The 20648-nt window shown below is 45.5% G+C and overlaps 1 protein-coding gene and 1 long non-coding RNA gene across 3 annotated transcripts in view; both read right to left on the bottom strand.

The window, feature by feature from the left end:
- SLCO3A1 (solute carrier organic anion transporter family member 3A1) overlaps positions 1-20648 on the bottom strand; it is a 303094-nt gene that overhangs the window by 172507 nt on the left and 109939 nt on the right. The gene's annotated exons all lie outside the window — the stretch shown is intronic.
- Positions 285-18698, bottom strand: LOC119871201. Its single transcript, XR_005357025.1, has 2 exons — positions 18471-18698; positions 285-411 (listed from the first exon to the last, which is right to left on the bottom strand). It is a non-coding gene; the product is annotated as an uncharacterized LOC119871201 (long non-coding RNA).

Below are 20648 nucleotides of genomic sequence, written 5' to 3' on the forward strand. Positions count from 1 at the left end.
TGCTCAAAGTGTGGTTCCTGGTCCAGCAGCAGCAGCAGCACCTAGGAGCTTCCTAGAAATGTCTATTTCTAGGCCCCACCCCAGACTTGCAAAATTACAAACTCTGGCATAGGGATGATAATCTATCATAGTACATCCACCAGAGGATTCTGATTTCGTTCCAATTTGAAAGTCACAGACACAAAGGCTCCAATTATTTCTCTCATGGAATCCATGTTCCCTTTTCTTGACTCCTTAAGCTGAACCATGCCATGTAACAAAATTTTCCTGTAGCTCACTTCATGTTTAATTTTTTCAATTCTAACTTTATTTTTAAAGGTTATTTTATCATTTGTTACTTAACAGTTGATGCCAGATTTTCAGTCCATGCCAGCTTTTTAATTTGCATCTCTTTCCCAGAAAACCCCACATCTGTAAATAAGAAACAATTGTTGGTCAGGTCAGACAGCAGCTCAAGCAGTAGGCTTTTGAGCCAAATTCAATTTGTGACCATTGTCTTAAATGGATCCCCTTAATACCTTCCCACAATGTGGCCAGCAGAATGCCTCCAAGAGGTGCTTTCAATCTCTTTTATGCCTGCCGACTAATTGCAGCTTCTAAGAATCAGGATGACTGCTATTTTTTCTCTTTCAGTGCTTGCGAGTAAGTTATATGTCAAATGGTCATTTGAGCTAGGCTGACCATAAGAGGTATTAGTTATTATTACTAACAACAAAGCAGGCTTCCCATCAATGACACAAATTCCAAGAGAGGAAGAACTCTGACTTGCTCACTGCTGTAACCACAGAGCCTAGAAAAGCATCCAGCACTCAACACATATGGGGCGCTGAATAAATACACCTGTTGAATAAATGAGTTAATACATTAGCATCTACTATGCCCTAGGCTCCAAATATGGAAGAATAAGGCAGATCTATGCTCTTCCATCACACAACACCTATCTATGAGCAGAAAGCAAAGATTCTGGGTGCTGTGAGCCCCCAAAGATGAATAAGAAATGGTTCCTGCCTGTATGCAGGCATGGACATACTGTGATGGACAGTGTCTGATTTTCCCAGCTGACCACTCCTTACATTAACCGCTCCAGGCATCTACGAGCATAACCACAGATGGAGAGACTCACTTACCATATGCCTAAATGTTAAATGTTGAAAATCAAGCTAAAACTGTGAAATAAAATATGTCCCGGCCTCCTAATTTTACAAATACATCTTCATAACAGCAAAATTAAAACTATGTAAAGGCAACAGTTCATATCAAATAACCATGGTTAGTACAAATCCAAAATCAATCTCATTCCCACCAAAGAGCTGCCATGATCCAGCAGAGTAGCCAACGTGGCTGCTGGTCTGGACCTGAGAGATCTTATACACACACATACACACACTGGATTTTGAAACTGGAGAAATGTCAGTGTAAAAATAATGTAAATATCTTGTCAATGTTTTTTATGTTGATTACTCATTAAAGTATTTTGGCTACATTGGGTTAAAAGACATTAAAATTAATCTTGCCTGTTTATGTGCACTCCTTTTAATGAGGCCACTAGAAACCTAAACTTACCCCCAACGCCCACATGATATTTCTGTGGGCTCAGGCTGCTCTAGGAAGACACAGCTGAGGCAGCTGTGGTGGGAATGGGAGGAAGAGAAGGGACCCTGCTGACTGACCCCACTGCCAAGTGCCCACGGCTGCTCCCTCTGCTTCCTATTCCAATTGCTCTGGAAATCCACAGGATAAACCCCACTTCCTGGTCTTCTTTACTGTGGGATGCAGAGAGGCAGTTCGCCTCCTGGCCAGGAGCGCCCCATCACCCTCCCTAGTCCCCCACTGGGACGCCTGGTGAAGAAGGAACACAGTGGCTGAGAGGCACCCATCTCATCTCACCAATACAAGCCACACAGACTCTGCCCCCAAATGCTCCAACACCTGCCTCCACGGACTTCACTTTTTTCCACACTCCTCAGGAGAGCCTAAACATGGAAGACCAGGTCCAAATTTAGAATTCTCAGCCTCTTTAGCCCTAGAACGTGGTTCCTAAGGAGAGCTTTCTCCCCTTTCATCCTGGACTCCATCCTCCTCTGCAGAGGCCTCTTCCATGAAAATAGACTGAGGAGCCTCCAGGTACAAGCTTCATGTACTCATTGTTCCTTCCATCTCATCTCTGCCAAGAATCACCTCTTGGCCACCTTTAGAGCCTCTCTTTGTAAGACAAGCAGGCCCTGAAAGTAGCCCCATGGCCCCTGGCACAGGGCACTCAAGGGAGTAGGCCTCTGGACCCCTCAGACTTCTGAGAAACACCAGAGCAGAGTCCTGTAGCAAACAGGGCCTGGGGGACCCCTCATCTGACCCCTTGTGTTGACAGCACCCACCAGGACAGTCAAATTTAAATAAACAAAAATACTAAGCAATTGTGAGAATGGAGAACTGTTCCTCAGCCCCTGCTCATCTAGAAATGTGCACTGACACACCATTGTGGAAAACTTTGGGCAGTATCTACTGAACATGAAGGCACATTATGATCCAGAACTCCCACTCCTGGAGATCCTTCCAACACAAGCACCTATACACTGTCACTGAAATCCAGGCACTATCATGCTCACAGAGGCTCTGTTCCCAACAGCCCCACACGGGACACCGTGTAAATGCACAGCAGCAGTAGAGGGGATAACAAAATGAAGGGACAGGACATGGTGCTCTACTGTAGGACAATGAACTAACCAAACCATGCCCAACACAGGTGAATTCAACATACAGAAGGCATGTGTATCATTCCATTTATACCAAGTCCAAAGACAGGTGGAAGTTATATAAAGTAGTAGATATCAGGGGGGAGTGGTTACTCTGCAAAGAAGTGGGAAGAGACCAGGGAAACCATGATGGAAGCTTCTGGAATGCTCCATTTCCTGATCTTGGTGCTGTTCGCATGGGTGTGTACATTCTGCAAAAATTCATCAAGCTGTACACTTAAAACCTGAGTGCTTTTCTGTGTGTATGATATACTTCAACTAAGAAAAAAAAGTTCACTTAAAAAAAATGATTCCTGGGTCTCCTGGTTGACTCAATGGGTGCAGGACCCAACACTATACCTATATTCTATATACCTATACCTATATACCTATATTCTATACCCAACACTGCTGGGTATAGAAATTACTTTAAAAAAAAATAAAATCTCAAAAAAAATATTCCTGCAAAGAAAGCATGGGTTGAAGACAATATCAATAATGCAAACATAAATAAAATACAAAACAAAACAAAAACAGGCAGGGCCTCTTCTTTCCCCAGGAAAAATGTTCATCAGCTATATTATGTGGTTAAAAACAGTGGCAAAAATTCAGCAAAAACATGTAAAATTATGGGGAAAATAATTTGAAATACACTCATAAAATCATTGATCAAAATCATTAACAATAAACATGACAATGTACCTTTTTGTCTTGAGATGGTATGAAAACATCAGGTTAGCTAGATGACATTTTAAAATACTATTTATTTCATCTTTATCTCTTTTTGTACATTTTTTGCTTGCTCTATAATTTACATTCTTAATATTAAAAGGAATAAAAGTATATAGTTTACAAAGTATAATTGCTACTTCTGGAAACTTCCACTGATGAGGTTTAAGCAACCTTTCAACTTTTGGAAACACGGATCTAGATGCATGAGCATAAATATATCATCTTATCTCTCAAGGAGAGGGCACAGAGCTATCTACATTCTGTGGAAATTTCGGACTTTAAAAAATTATTTTGGAAATCTCCAATAAGGAAGACAGCTGATCTTTAAAAAAAATAAAATAAGAAGAAGAGCTGAATCTTGCAGGAAATCTGCTTTAAAATTTTTTCATTTTTACTTTACTTGTGAAAACACAGCTGAAGAGGGAGGTTATCAAAAGTAACTTTATCTCCCTTTGAAGCTTCAGAAATAGTTTGAAGATTTATGTCTCAGTACTGAGTTCCCACCACTGCCCCTTGAGAAAAGTCAACAAATTGATAGTCATGCATCTCGTGGCTTGGCCAGGCAAGCAAATAAAATCGAAGGTGCAAACCCGTCTTTTTCAGGGGGAACAACCGAGTGGGGATCTGACCCTGTGGCCGCCCCCCACCTGGATAAACAGAACCCCTGTTTGGCTGGGAGAGGGCCGGAGGGGTCCCAGCTGAAGTGGAGCGCCCCGCGACCAGGAACCCGCCCACCCTGTCCAGGTCTCTCTTTCCTCTTAGCAACCGCAGGAGCCCCTGTACAACATCTGGCGGCATCCAGCCCCAAATCAGAGCGATGTTAAGATTCAGGAATGTACCACCGGGTGAGTCTCTGATAACAAGGCTCACAGAATCAGAGAGATCTGTACCCATGTCTGCAAATTCCAGCTTCCTTCCACCCGGCCTGGCCACCAAGGCAAATTTCACGTGCATCCCAGGCTCCTGTCCATCACCGCTATTTTATCGCTTTTTGTCACAAATATTAAACCGTGATTTTCACACAGTTACAATCTCCACGGCCTCCCCAGGCCACAGCCAAACAAATGTACTTTTACTGCCTCAAGAAGGTGATAAGTAATTTACTTTTAAAAGTGTGCTGAGCACTCGGGGGAAATTCAGCCTCACGCTTCCTTCTGATGGGTTTCGGCTCTCAATCCATCCAGGGGCGTCAACTACAGACTAAGTTGGAACTGGAAGGAAACTTTCTGTGCTGGCTCAGCTGGGGCAGCTCTCCCATTAGGCCAGACAAAGGATGAGGATGGAGGGTATAGACTCAGCTCTCTTCAGAGAGGCAGCCAAGGAAGAGGACTCTAGAAGAAAACAGCCCCCATCCCATGACTCTCATTCAGGGAAAAATGTGGGAGAAAAGCCCTGGGCTTCATTATTAAAATTCTTAAGCAAGACAACCTCTGTAAAATGAGGATGTTGTAAAAATGAAATGGATCACAGAGCACACAGGACCATGGCTGGCCCAGGGCGCGTGCTCAGTTACTGCTCACTACAACAAAAAGTCAGGTGCCTCTTGTATGCCATGGTTTGTTAGAATGTGACTGCCACTTTTGATTAGCCCCATCCCCAACCTCACGGAAAGCAGTCAGGGGATACACAGAGGGGACGCTCCACTTTGGATGAGGACAGTCTCCTTGCTGCTGCTCCCACAAACCCACATAGTGAATGCCATTCTGCAAAGAGACAGAACCTTCCAACTCCTGGACGGTGTCAGGATGGAGCTGACACAGGTAAACCACACCTGGAGGGAGTCCTATTCTCCTGGTCAGGTGCAGGAAGGAGAGCTTGGGCTTAGGAGACCTACAGGTCTGCTTCCAGGTCTAGCTGTGCCATTGTGGGCAAGCCCTGGAAGCGCCCCATACCTCAGCATTCATCAGACACCGCCGGTAGGGCTGGTGCACAACCAGAGCTCCTTCTGCCACTCTTACCCTGTACTTCACACACCACAAACTCTTTCTGATTCCAGGACCCTGGTCTTCCTTACTACATGCTGCTTTCACAGACACTCTAGAGAGGGAACCAGGTAGAGTACACACAGAAGAACTCGAAACCTTACCATCCCCTTCACCAACAAAAGCCCTATGTTGTTGTTTTTCATTTTTGGACATCCACCTGAGATTTTATTTAACAAAGGACTCACTAGCTTTTAATAAAAAAATCAGTTTGAAAATCACTGCTCTATATGGGATGAATCTCATCCTTAAGAGGACACTTCAGTGGGGCTCTTAAAATGTGGAATTGTCTACAACTATTTCTCGGATGGGACCTCCTCAAAGCCAAGGCCAGACTTGTTACTTGTTACTTGAATTGGCAACTCCTGGGCGGGCTGAGTTAGCCTCCACCCTCCGGCATTGCTCTGATGGTTAAGTGCTCTAATGATGCAAAATAGGCCACTCTCCACAGTTGCCGCCTGAAGGAATGTGTGGTTGGCAGGACCTGTAGGTGGTCCTTCTCTCGCAACTATCAACTGTTCCTGCCACAAATTTGGCAGGAACTCCTCCAGCAGCTGCCTGCAGGCAGAAGAGTTGGTTTGCCAGCTGAAATGGGGTCCACGCCCGGCGTGCCAAGCCTCTGCAGTGGTGGGATCACCCCATGCTGGCGCTGCTGTGTGTGAACTTGAACAGACAGTACCAGGGGTCCAGAGGAACGCACAGAGCACGTGCAGCCCAGTGCCTGGCACACACATGAGCAAAGGCAGTGGCTCAGAGTATAAACGAGCACCACCTCCAGACAGGGGCCACTCAGGGTGCCGCAGAGGGAACAGTGGTCCTGAGGGAGCTTAGAATCCAGAGCAGGAACGTTTACACTGATGTCCAAACTCTGCAGCAGAGTGGGATCTGTTGTCACCTCTTTACCAACAAAGAACTGAGGGAGCTGGAAAGGGAGGGGGGCCACTCCTCTTCATACAAGCTTTCTGGACAGGGTGACCAGGCAGTTCTGGTTTGTGACTTTTGTTCCAAGAGAGTTCCAGTTTGGATGATAAATCTTACGACAGCTTTTCATAGGGAAGATGGAGCATGTCGAGCTGGGTCTGAAGGACCACAGAACATCCACAGGTAGGAAGCAATCCATCGAAGGGAGGTTAGGGGGAAACCAGCACCAATAGCCACAAGGTAGGAAAGCGGGGGGCAGGCTGGGGAAATGTCAAGGAATGGGGTTCCACAGGAGCACAGAGGTCAAAGGAGAGAGGAGAGAAGATCCAGACTGCAAGGGCTTCACGGCCTGACTTCACGCTCTCTGACTGGGCAATGGCACCTAGGATGTTTCTGAGCAAGCAGTGTGCTAGAGGTAGGTGAGCTTTAGCCCAGGAAGCAGGGAGAGAGGGCAGACAGACCTAGAAGAGGAAGGAGGGCCCAGTGGGTGAGACAGGAGCCTGGCATTCAAACTATCCCTCCTGCCCAGCCTCACTGCCCCAGCCTCTACCCTCCAGGACTGTCACTCTGAAGAACACAGGCTTATTATTCTGTCTAACGGGAGGCAATCGGCTCAACCATGGACTGCCTGGACACATACTAGTCCCAGGACCATCTATTTTTGGCTCTCCCAGGCCAGGGTTTACAAAGAAAGGCACAGCTGCCAGGCACGTCCATCCCAGTGGGACCCACTGTTCCATAAAGGGTCAGGTCAGAAACTGAGTTCTGCCTGAGTTATGGTCACTTGGACTGGAGGGTCAGGCGGCGGGGGGGGGGGGGGGGGGGGGACGACTCTTTCTCAAGAGTCACCATGCATGGTCTTTCCAAAATCAGGGGAAAGTCAGCCCCATTGCCTATGTTCAGCTTGCACTGAACCAGAAACACAGTTACTCTTGGGGTGGTGTGTGTCTGAGGATCGTGGGGGTACCAGGAGAAACACTGCCCCACAATCGCTGCAGGATGCAAGGAAGCACACTACAAAGGGAGGCAGGTTTTAGACCTCCTGCAGAATGATAGAGAGGGAAAGGTATTCATAGTCACAGAGTCCTGTTTAAAAAGGACGGAAACAGGAATGAGTTTGCAAACTCCCTACCGACTAAACTTCATCCTTACCCAGCCTAGTATGCCCTCCTCTCCCCCTATCACCTTACTAACCCACTCACCATATTTTGCTTGGATTTATTTTTTTATGTTTATTTTTTTAAGATTTATTTGTTCATGAGAGACACACAGAAAGAGGCAGAGACATAGGCAGAGGGAGAAGCAGGTCCCCCCCAGGAAGCCCAAAGCGGGACTTGATCCCAGGACCCCAGGATCATGACCTGAGCCAAAGGCTCAACCACTGAGCCACCCAGGTCCCCCTCTTGGATTCCTTTAAAACTCTGGTTTCCAGGCCCCCACATTCTTGCCTCTCCAATATATCCTCAAAACCGGATCCAAGATGACAGCCCCTTTAAGGCAGGGCTAAGTATCAATCTTTCTTACTGTCTTTGCACACAGAATAGTACGTGTTGAGTGAGTGAATAAATCAATACACAGGGAGTGAATGAACATCCTGGGGCAGCTCCACATACGCAGAGCATCCTCTCCCACCCTAGCCAATCTCTGAGAGCTGGGAAGGGAACCAGAGTCACATGTACAATTAAAGCTGAGAGGGCTGGCTCAGAATGCATCGAGGGGTCGCAAGAACAGCAGACAAGAAATGTGCAAATCCTCCCTCTTGGTTGCCTTGCCTTTAGGAATGATTTTAGGGCACACATGTGGAAAGTGAAATCCTGAATTTATTCTCTCCAGAAAGATACATTCGCAGTGGCAGGGGGTTTGGCTGATAAATGTGGGCAGAGGTGATGAATGCCATGATCTTGGCCAATAGTTTGCAACCTCAGTAATGAAACCACCACCGGGATCGTGAAGGTAATAGACACGATCATTTAGTGATACTGTGGGTGCGAGACATTATGCTAAGTGCCAGATATGCACTACTCAGTGAACATTCACGATACTGCTAGGAAACAGATAATATTTTGATCACTACTTTTACAGATTTAATGAGCTTAACCATCTTCCTCCAGGTCACACAACTCAGTAAGTGGCAGAGCAGTGGTTTAAACCCAGGCTGTCCGATGGCAAATTTACCACTCCACTGTAGTGCCATTTAATTTTTTTTCCCCTGCAGATAAATGGTCATACTCTTTGGGGAAGAGGTAGAAAGGAGGAAGGAAATTCTCTTGGTGCAACATTCAATACTAAAAACTATATACTATCCCCCTTTTACCATAAGAGGCAGCAGTATCTCAGGGAAGTTAAAAGGAGGTCTAAAGTCAAGAGTGACCATCAGGGGCACCTGGGTGGCTCAGTCAGTTAAGTGTCTGTTTTCAGCTCAGGTCATGATCCCAGGGTCCTGAGATGAGTCTTTCATTGGGCTCCCTGCTGAAAAGCAAATCTGCTTCTTCTGCTTCCTCTGGCCCTTGCCTCACTCATGTTTTTTCTCTCTTCTCTCGCTCTCAAATAAATAAAATCTTAAAAAAAAAAAAAATGACCATCAGAGTCCAGATGAGCAGTGGTGAGAATGACAAATGACTTTGGTACCAGTAACTATAATGGGGTTGAGGGGGCTTTCCTAAGTGTCAAACTGGATCAGGGGACAGCAAAGGTTTCCCATGAAAGGGCAGACAGTCCAAATTTTAGGTTTTATGGGCAAAAACAGCATTTGGCCCTGGGCCATGATCTGCTAACCCCTGAACCGATATTGTGATGATACGTGGGAACTTTAGAATCTCAGGAGAGACTCTCATTCCTAAGAGCAGCTTTCGTATATGAATTCATTCATGATTTCTAAGAGTTTATTGTGTTCTATGAACCCAGAATCATTAGCATAAATTGTCAAAAGGCAAGCCCTTGGGTAATTATGGAATCAGCTCCAGTGGGAAAACTCCAAGGCATGTATAATTTTTATAGTGGGAACAGAAAGGAAAATACTTCTCTCTGAATAGGGAAAAAAGTGAGCGCACATTCCTGTCTTCTGAGCCCTGAATACAAGAAGATTCTAAGACAAATCCACTTCAGAACCCTTCACTCCTCTTTGGTGTGTGGATCGGGGGACACAGGCAAGTTGGGGGGGTCTGAGTCATCAAGGACTCTGAATATCACTGGCTTTCATTCCAAAGACCACATATTCATAGAAACCTTCATCCTTGGATGCCAGAAACATCTGTGCAGTGCCATTCTCACTGAAGGAAGGGGAGCTTAGACCCCTGAGGAAAGAAAGAATTAAATGAGTGGGGGCGCCTGGGTGGTTCAGTCGGTTGAGCGTCTGTCTGTCTTTGGCTCAGGGTACGTTCTCAGGGTCCTGGGATCGAGCCCCATGTCAGGCTCCCTGCTCAGTGGGGAGCCTGCTTTTTCCCTCTCCCACTCTCCCTGTTTGTGCTTGCTCTCTCTCTGTCAAATCAATTCTTTAAAAAAAAAAGAAAAAAAAAGAATTAAATGACTAGAAACACCTAAATCAAAAATAATCCATCCTTATAAGCAGCCATGGGATACAGGGCATTGCAGAAGTGAGGCTATCCCTTCCTGGTAAGAAAATCCCTCAGGTCACTGATTTATAAATCACTTTGACCAGTGACCTCTAGAAGACAGGTTTCCTCAGTCTGACAGGTCTCCGAAACCTGAAAAACTCCCTGAGAAGTGGGTGACAGGAGAAAACCAACGAGAAGAACAAAGCAGCATTTATTTAGAAGATTATCTGGTGCAGTATCTGATTCGCTAATCAATATTTCTTTACTCACTATCTGAGTCAGTGCTCAATGTCGACTGAGTGCCTACCCTGGACCTGGCCCCATGAAGGTTCGAGAAGACAACAGTGGACAAGACAGCCCAGGTCCTTGTCCTCAGAGCTTGGAGTCTCCTGGGAAGGAGCTTTAGAGAATAAAATTCTAACTTCAGCCACTAAAAGGCTACTTAATAAGGTCTGCCTTTGATCCTCTTTTACCGAGGTATCGTAAGACACCACTTTCCTGGGGTATGTTCTCAACAGCCGTTTCCTTCCTCCCCAGCAAGTACAAACCGAAATGGGCTGCATTAACTGTTTTTTTCTGGAACTTTCAGGAGGCACCTCTTCTAAGTGTGTCACTGACAACATGAAAGGTAGGATATACTCAGACAGCCACCTTGCTTCTCTCCCTGGACCATAAGGATAAAGGTATTTTGAAGCAGAAGCAGTGGGTCACCTGCAGGCAGAGGAGCGGAGGCCAGGCCCACCTCAGGCTGCTCCTCAATCCCCCCCTCACCATTCCACCAGAAGACAACAGCTGTACCACTGCAGGAGAAAAATCAGTGGGGCACTGGGTGGTTCAGTCGGTGAAGCCTTTGGCTCAAGTCATGATCCCAGGGTCCAGGGATCAAGTCCCACATGGGACTCCCTGCTCAGGATGGAACCTGCTTCTGTCTCCCTCTGCCCCTCCCTGTGCTCATACTCTTGCTTTCTCTCTGTCAAATAAAATCTTAAAGAAAAGGAAAGAAAATGACTAAGTTTTCTACCTGGACAATGTATTATGGAGGTATAAAAAAAAAAAAACAGAACCAGAAAACCTTTTCATATGCTGAAGAACTCAGATATCTATCACTCACATGCCTTTACTGAGAAAAGTTTTCAAAGACCTATTCCAGCTGAGTAGCTGAAATTCAAGAACTTGGGGACAGGAAAGTCCCAGTACACAAAGAGGGGCAAGGAGCAATGACATCACCTAAATTTAAAGAACTAAGTATTACTGGCCATCAAAATTATGGTTTCAAAACTGAATATAAAAGCCAAAAGTTACGCTTGAAGAAATGTTTTATGGTAAAAATAACTTTGCAATAACCTCTGTGTATATAGAAACTCTATAACCTTAGATTATTTTAACAGTTGGAAATTGGCAGGGGGCAGGTTGAAAAAAGAAGAGCAATGAATTTCTTGTTTTGTCACACACCCATCTTTTTCTATTCTTGTGTTTAATGATTAGGGAAATAAAAGCTTACAACCTGATGGAAAGCATTATTACAGCTTAAAACAAGCTGTCTATCTTCTAAATCCTTGCACAGTTAATAAAGGGAAAGACAAAACATGAACAGTAAGTACACATAAACACAAAATTCCATCATAAAAGGACAGAAGACCAAAGTAGAAATTTTACTAAAAATAAAAAAAAATACAGAATGAGTTTAAAAAATACATAAGCCCCAACCCAATTATATGCTGATTGACAAACACAGAACATAAGAAAGATGAGATGTCACAATAAAACAAATGGAGAAAGAGATTTCAGGCAACAAAGGAGAACAGTATTACAACAGACACAAAGTAAAATTCACATTACAAGAGCATTACCTGGCACCATTCAATGTAGCAATCCCACACTTGAGTATTTCCTTGGGAGAAATTGAAATTACAGGGGCCCATGGGGTTCACTCCACATTATTCATAATAGTCAAACACTGGGAATACCCACTGTCCCTCCACTGGCGAATCAGCCAACAAATTGTGGTAGATTCACACAACAGAACACCATTCTGCAATAGAAAGGAACAAGCTCTGGCTAACTGTGCCCACATGGCTCAATCTCAGAAGCATTAAGCGGAATGAGAGAAGTCAGGCACAAAAGACTGTCTGATATGTGATTCCATATACATGACATTCTAGAAAGGTAGGTCTACAGGAACAGAAATCAGACTAGTAGCCACCAGGTTCTTGGGGAGAAGAAAGAGGGGACTGAAAAAAACAAACCAAAAAAAACTTTGAAAAGTGATGGAACTTCTAAATCTTCATTAAAGGAGTGCTTATAGAACTGTCCACATTTGTCACAATTCATCAAACTGTACACTTGAGGGGCACCTGGGTGGCTCAGTGGTTGAGCGTCTGCCTTTGGCTCAGGTCATGATCCCGGAGTCCTGGTATCAAGCCCAGCATCGGGCTCCCTGCATAGAGCCTGCTTCCCACTCTGCCTAGGTCTCTGCTTCTCTGTATCTCTCATGACTAAATAAAATATTAAAAAAAAAAAAAAAACAACACTGTACACTTGAAAGTGTAAATGTGCTTAAGTAATACCACAGTAAATCTAACTTTTAAAAAACAAAAGGAAAATATAATTAACAGGAGCAAACAAAGTCCTTTTACAGAAGATACACTGTGTGAAGTCTTATTTTAGCATCTGAAAGTTACAACGAGCAATCGGAGAGGTCATCATCACATGGGTGGGTTTAACACTTCTTTGATCAACTAGATTTTTTTTTAAAAAAGGACACAGAAAATAATCATTTAACAAAACCATAAATGAATAACAAGAAGTAAGCAATAAAAAAAAAAAAAAGCAAGCAACAGAAAACTCTACCAATGGGAAACCAACAGATTCTAGCCAATATAAGTCTTATCTCATTTTTACCTATTTTCCATAACGCTATCAGATGGTCACTATGCACAGCCGGCAGGTAATGACAAGGATACACCTAATGACAGGGCAGTTGGCCAAGTCCCATGGCCAATGGATTGTTGTCATTGTCATGACAATGACAACCCTAATCCTAATAATTATAGTTCCAGGTCTGCCACTATTAAACGTGTAAAAAAAAAGAAAAAGATATTTCCTTACATCTCTTCACTTTATTACCACTCTTCTGCTGTACAATAAAGCACAAAACAAATTCACATGAAACTTTTTCCATTAAAGGTTCTGGAGTCCAACCTCTACCGAGTTATGTGATCGGATACACTTCAAAATCTATGTGTTTACAATCACATAAATCCCAAACTGTATTAACCTGTGGATTGAGAGAAATGTCACCACTGGTAAGTGACAGCCAAACATGCAGAAAGGGGACCCTATAGAATTAGAGTAGAGGGACTCTTGGGTGGCTCAGCAGTTGAGGGTCTGCCTTTAGCTCAGGGTGTGATCCTGGAGTTCTGGGATCGAGTTCCACATCGGGCTCCCTGCATGGAGCCTGCTTCTCCCTCTGCCTGGGTCTCTGCCTCTCCCTCTCAGTCTCTCATGAGTAAGTAAATAAAATCTTTTTAAAAACAAAAGAATTAGAATAGAAAGTAAACTTATGGGGGCACCTGGGTGGCTCAATGGTTGAGCATCTGCCTTTGGCTCAGGTCATGATCCCGGGATCCTGGGATCCAGTCCTGCATCAGACTCCCCACAGGGAGCCTGCTTCTCCCTCTGCCAGTATCTCTGCCTCTCTGTATGTCTCTCATGAATAAATAAAATCTTCAAAAAAAAAAAAAAAAGTAAACTTTCAGATGTTTCTTCAAATGTTCCTTTGGATTACCATTCATAATCATCCACAGTCACACTGAGCCAGCCTAGAGAAGGATGGAAGGTTTAAAGAGGCCCTGAAACTTTTTTTAATCTGAGGACCACACCTACAGGACAGAAAGTTCTAAGAAGCAGTGTTACCACACTGATCCCCCACAAGCATCAATCCCCCACAAGCATTAACTGTCCCCTCTCTCCTTTCTCCCACAGTCCATGGTATGCCCCAGGGTCTCTGCAAGAGAGGGCCTGTCCCTGACTACAGGGTCAGAAAACTCCTCCAGGAGAATCAGATGCCAGACCTCACTCTGGTAAAGAAGCAGGAGCTGAGTCTATTCCAAGGAGAACCAGAGTGTGATGAGCAGCACAAGCCTTGAGGGTCAAGAGTCCATTCTGGAAGCATCTAGAATATATGGCTGCAGCTCTGCAGTCCAGGCAGCAACCCCACACCTGCTACCTGGCCCAGGCTGCTGGTGGCAGGGCCATAATTTGAGGAATAATACAACGTGCTAATTTAACTATTCTGAGCTATTATTTGCAGAGTATTTAAAAAAAAATTAAGTCCCTTCTGCATATATTGCCTCCCCTCTGAGGTCCCAGCAATTACGTGAGGTACTGCGAGCCATAGTAGTTCCCTGCTCAGGAAGTGGGCTGCAGTGTTCTGGGACTTGTCCAAGGTCACACATCAGCCTCGGGTTCTGCCTCCAGAGCCAGCAGTCCCTCCTTGCTCTGCCTCTAGCTCTGCTCTTAAAGCTGACACTGGGTGGGTGGGTGTGTTTTGGGCAGGGGGCGGGGGTGTGTAGGTTGCATCTCCTGCCTGGAACACCAGCTGCTTGGTGGGGTGAGAGTGCGAGAAGAGAGGTGGGCAAGGCGGAGAAGAGGTGAGGCTGTGCCAACACTGCAGGAGCAACGTCAAAAACAGGGCTGGGCCTAGACCCAGGCCTGTGTCCACCAGCTGGAGTCACAGGCCTGCAGGGTACCTCTTGGCCTTGAGAACCTGCTGCCATGGAAACTGATAATCAATGAGCTCCTGGACAGAATCCAGCACTGAAAATCCCCAACTGCTTTACGAACAGTGCTCACACCCATGCATGTGGGCATCACAACCAGCTCTGTTTATAGCTAATCCTGCCAACAGTCTCTCCTCCACCTTCTCTCTGCTCACCACAACTTCCTGGGTTCCTTGCCCTACTGTCCACATTGCCTAGAGCAGAGGACACTAAATTTGCAAAGCAGGACAGGTTTGGGACGAAGGGTGGGGTGCACAATGGATGCTGGATCCTGCTGGCCCCATGCAAAGGCCTTCAAGTTCAATTTTGTTTAAAAAAATGCACAAGTGACAGCCAAGTGTAGCCTAAGGGCTGCTGGTTCTCAGGCTCAGGCCTGAAACTCAACACGGTCAGTATTTCTTCCACTGTCTCTCTCAGATGGTAAAGAGGAATTTGCCCCAGTGAATCACACTAAATCATTTCATCTCATAAAAATCCCAGGGTGTAGATGCACTTATTCTACTCATTTTATGGACAAGAAACCGCAGCTCAGAGAAATTAAGTGAATTTCCTCTAGTTGCACAGTGAGGATGCCGAGATGCTGGGACAGAACCCAGGCTCTCTGGCTCTCCCCCTCTGTTAAGGGTGTCTAGTGCCCAACAGCTAAGTTTGCTTCTTGAAGAAAGATTTCTCTATAATGATGTGAATAGGGCACTGGTTTCATCACACCTCTTGAGGAGAGATCACAGCTTCCCTGCTGCAGAAGGAATACAAACAGGTCCACCTCCTCAAGGGGATGCTCCATCTCTTGGAGAGAGTTTCCCTTGAAGCCTCAGAGATCATTCTGGAGGAAGCACCCAATTTTCTGCTGCCCTGTGAACTCCCTGCAGCCTCTTCTCACCCTTGACCAAGGCTGAGTACCTACCCACAGCACACTCCAACCCTCTAGCACTTTCTTCCCCCCACCTGGACTCCTTTCTCTACCTTCTGGTCCCAGCAGCGCCTTGTGCCACTCCTTTGACTTCTCCAGGCTAAGGCACCTGTCCCTTCCTCTGTGCTCCAACCCCCCCTCCTGCCCCGCTCCCAGCATTTGAAAAACACTTGTCCATACAGGAATTTGCAGGGCTCATTTTCATTCATGGGTCTGTCTGAAAATGCTGCAAGGTCCCTCAGGACACACTGTAAATGCTAAGAGTTAGAGAAATAAAAAGCCAATGGTGACCCTTTAGGTCAGCCTGAACCCCTTGGGAGGGGCCTGGTTTTTTGGACCTCACTGCCCTAGGTCCTTCCCATTATCTCATACCCCAAGGAGAGGCCTCACAACACCCCTGAACCCTAAGAGGTATCCCACACCTGTGGTCATTTCACAGATGGTGCTGGGCCGCTAGCCTGGCCTCTCAGATCCAGGGACGCTGTCCCTCTGGCCTGTCTTGTCACCTGTGTCTGCTGACATGTAGGGACACAGCTCGCAGACACAGTGTGTCTTATTTAATATAAAGAAGGTATCAAAAAAGAAGTGAATTGAGCCTGGAATGATAACAAGTCAGAAGGAAATACTCTTACTAAAGTTTCCAGAGGGCAGCAATTTTGCAGCAGAGGAAATGTTATCAGGAAACCCAAAATAAACCCTTCACCTTCTGCTGTCACAACAGTGGGTTCTCCCTTGGGCCTGTCTACAGGCCCCTCTGGGGTCTGACCCGCAATATCCTGCCAGACTCTGCTTTCATCTTAATTCAGGTATTCTCAGCCTTGGTATTACTGACATCTTGGGTCAAATAATTCTTTGTTGTGAGGGCTGTCCTCTGCACTGTAAAATGCGTCAGCAGCATTCCTGGTCTCTGTCCATCAGAGGCCGTTAGCACTCCCTCTTCCCCTCAACCCCATCAAGACAACCAACAACCAATAACAAATCCAGACTTTGCCAAATGTCCTTGAAGGGGCAGGCAAAACCATCCCAGGCTTGAGAACCACAACCTCGACTCACCCTTGTCCCCTACAATCACTCACTTAACTTCTTCATTTCCCTCAAAGCAACTATTATTATAGACCTCCAGACAAGAATCCCACCTTCATTCTCCATTCTTGCTGCCATTCCATCTGATTTCCCAATCAGCCACCAAATCCCATTAGTTGTATCACTGTTAATCTAGGCTTACATCTAAATTCTAGCCCTTATTAGCTGTGTGTCTTCTGACAATTCAGGCAACCTCTCTGTGCCTGCTCTCTATCACACAATGGAGATGATGGTTGACTCAAAAGGTTGCCGTCAAGTTCAGATGAGAGCCAATGTGCAGTGCCTGGCAGCAGCAGGCACTTGGGAATTGGCTCACTGCCTGGATATCCATAAGCATAGCCAAGGAGGGAGAGGTAAAGAGAATGAAACCCTATTCCTTCCTTCCTTCCATCCATCCATCCATCCATCCATCCATCCCAGTTCCCCACACCAGGGTCCCACCCACTGTCTCTTCCTATGTGTCCCTGGATGGAGGCACACAGCTCATCTCACAGCTGAGATTCATGCAACCCATGTAGTGCCAGGAACCAAACTGGAGCCATGTCCCAGTTCCCCGGTCCTCTGTCCTCACCCAGAGTACACATGACTGTGAGCACCACTGCCCCCTTCAGTAAGTCATCTACTGCCAGATGAGGCAACCACACTGTCCTGGGGCCTTGGTTCCTGGCGGTCCCCACCTCTCATTACCAGCCCCATCCCAGCACAGACATGTGTGTGAGGGCACCACTTGTGTCCCAGAGGCCATACAGCTTCAGCCAAATGTTCCAAATACGGTACCGACCATACGCAAAACTCTCCAAGCACTTTACAGAGCTGATTCACATTAATTGCGGTTAGTTATGTTCTACAAAGTTGTGCCAAACACTGAATTAGTGAATGCTCCTAGGGGAGTCCACAGTCAAGTACCTATGAGCCTCTGGTCAACAATTTCATCAATAGATCGCCATATAACCCTGTGGTATAGGCTTCTGCTTAAAGACACCTTATCTAATATATGCTGTAGATTCATTAACACTGATCTTGCAAGTCAACAGCTCCACAGCTTGAAAGAAGCCTATCTGACATGCATATTTTCTCCAAAAGACACATTACAGCCTCCCTGCACTTAGGAACACAAAATAGCACTTTAGCACTACACTTGAGAGCCATTTTAAACAACGAAACCACCAACAAAAAGCACAAAAGTGCAGCATTAAATAGACCACAAAAAGGACAATTGTTTATAGTACGAGAGCTGAAACAGGGAGGCAGAAAGTGGCCTTATGTGACCTCAGCTGGGAACACTCAGCACAGGACAACTCAAATTTTTCACCACTCAGTGTAGATGTCTGCAAATGACCACAAAAGAGCTATGGATATGGATTTTGAGTTTACAAATAAATGCTAACAGGCAAAATTGTAAACATGGAATCCACAAATAATGAGGACCAACTGCAGACATCTATACCTATCTGAAAATTTTCACATGCATCCCTCCTCTGTGCCTACCAGCATCTCAACACAGGCATAGGGCTGGGGGGCGGACCCCCAGCACCTCAGCTCACCTTCCTGGGTCAGGCAAACAGGTGACAGCTCCATCTGCTCTTGTGCCCAGGGGTGGCTGCTGGCTGTCAGAAAATCATGCCTGCATGAGCAATGTGTAGCCAAGGCAAAACACTGTATGGTGATGGCACCCATATTCATTGCCTATTTTAGGTCAGGAGAGACCTGGAGGTTTGAAGACTTTATGGGAGAAAAGAATCTACTTATCCAGACGACAAAGAAAGAAAAGCAACCACCTTGCGTTACTGGAGCTCCTTCTGGGTCCCTGGAAGCCAGACACAGCCCATCTCCAAAATGCCTGCTTTTATTCTCTAGGACTGTTTCATCAAATGGTTACAGACCTCAAAATTCCACATCAACTATTTGGCATGCCAGCTACAAAAACAGAAGAGGACCCCAGGTCTCTCCCCCATCCTGTAGGCACCTGTTAGTGACCCCAGCAGACTTGCTGGCTGCTCCAGGATGTGCTGTATCCCAAACTGCCCAGGCTTGGGGCCAGCTCACCAGCTGCAAATTTCATCACAACTCTCATTGTTTGAGAAACAGAGCCCAAAGACAGGCAATGCAAATATACTGCACTGTGACCATATTTTAAATAACACATTAAAATATAGTTCAGAACATACCCTATTCTCTGTCTTACCCATGCTATTTGGACCTTGCTTATGATGTGTTTTAAACAGCTTGGGGAAAGCATGCTTTATCTCAATACCAGTGTCTTTTATTTTTCCTTTAAATGGCTGTAGACCTTTTTTCTATTTGAGCTAAATGCTTTTCTGGGTGAGCAGGTAAGGTCTTTTTGCCTTTTAGCCTTTAGCTAAGGGGGGGAAATGCTATACTTCCTGGTCACCACAACAAATAGAATGCTAAAGAATTTCAACACATAAAGCTGGGAAATTAGCAGCTGCACCAACTATGGCTCCCAGCTCAAATTTTCTTCTAGACAGCAATTCCAAAGTACCAATCCTGGCGAACTCCCTACCACTCAATCCAGATCCCTCAATCCAGCCTCCACCACCAGGAGACACATAAACATAGCTAAATCCCTTCCATGGGGGAATGGAGATTTCTCTTGAGAGAAGCAAAAAGTGAGGTTGGGAGGTGCCAGGAACACTTCTACCAGGAAGTAAATTATATAGGTTGAGTGGCATCAAGTCAAAGTAGATTTTGGTAATGGTCTTCATAGTAAGACAGTAATAATTATAAGAGACAAACATGAGAATTTTGATCTACAAAAGCAATTAGTTCTTAGTATGCATATAGCGGTCAGATAATTTCCAAACTGCAACCTCCCTCCCCCCAAAAAAAATCATTCACTTACTTATTCATCTAACAAATGTCTACTAATTGGTTATAAGTGCCAGGTACATTTATACACATATTTTTTTTGTCCAATGAAAAGACATGGTTTACCCCTTGAGGTATAGCAGGCAGAGGAGTACATGAGCAGCATCACAGAACAAGGACAAAGGAAGACAATGCTCCATGAAGACAGTGCTGCAAGTGGGACCCTGTGTGTATGGCAGGTGATGCGCAGAGAAGGCTTCACAGAGAAGGGGACCCTGGAGCTGACTCAGTAAAAAAAGAAAACATAAGGGGTTTGCTTGACCCAATGAGGGCGAATTCCATGCGGAAGAACCAGCACATGCAAAGCAGGAACGCAGTATAATACCGTAACATACAGGGATGCTGAATCACTAATGTAAACACGGTGCATCAATTATGTTACTATTTTTTAAAATCTTAAAATACTAAAAAAATGAGTATTATATGAAATAATCATACTCACACACACAAAAAAAAAAGAGTGCGCATTAAGGCACGAATAAGCAAAGCCATCCTCAGGGTGACCAAAAGTCATACTGGGCTGGATAGGCATGTTTGTGGGGCTGTGGTCACCATGGGTGTGTGAACACATGCACAAATGCTCTGCATGGGTGTGTGCGCAGTGTGGGTGTGTGGGAAGAGTGGGTAGAAATTTCCCTAGTAAGTGGGGGTTGTTCAGCTCCATCCTGGCTCCTTCTCACTGCCTGCCTGTGGCTGAACTTCCCCTGTCTAGCACCAGAATTTGGTGCACCTGACCTCATGGTGGTCTGTGGAGCCTACGCATCTGATCTAGTGACCAGATGCAAAGGGTAGAGGCACTGTTCTAGCAGAAACACCTTCATGCTGCGGAACACACACAGTACAGAGAACTCTAGTGGGCCAGCCACACCTGGTCTCTAATAACCCCAGCAGAACTCCAAAGGGTTTACTTGAGAGAAAACACACAGGAGGCTGAAAGTGTCATCTGAAGGATGCCCACTGAACTCCCTTTCCTCCCCCTCCTCCTCCTCTGTTTTCCAAGGTGGGGAAGTGAGAGGGGCAGGGAGCCCTATGTACACAGTTCTTCCAGTCTCAGGTCTTATGCTGAA

Source organism: Canis lupus, chromosome 3 (assembly GCF_011100685.1).
Source record: "Canis lupus familiaris isolate Mischka breed German Shepherd chromosome 3, alternate assembly UU_Cfam_GSD_1.0, whole genome shotgun sequence".
Lineage (NCBI taxonomy): Eukaryota > Metazoa > Chordata > Mammalia > Carnivora > Canidae > Canis > Canis lupus.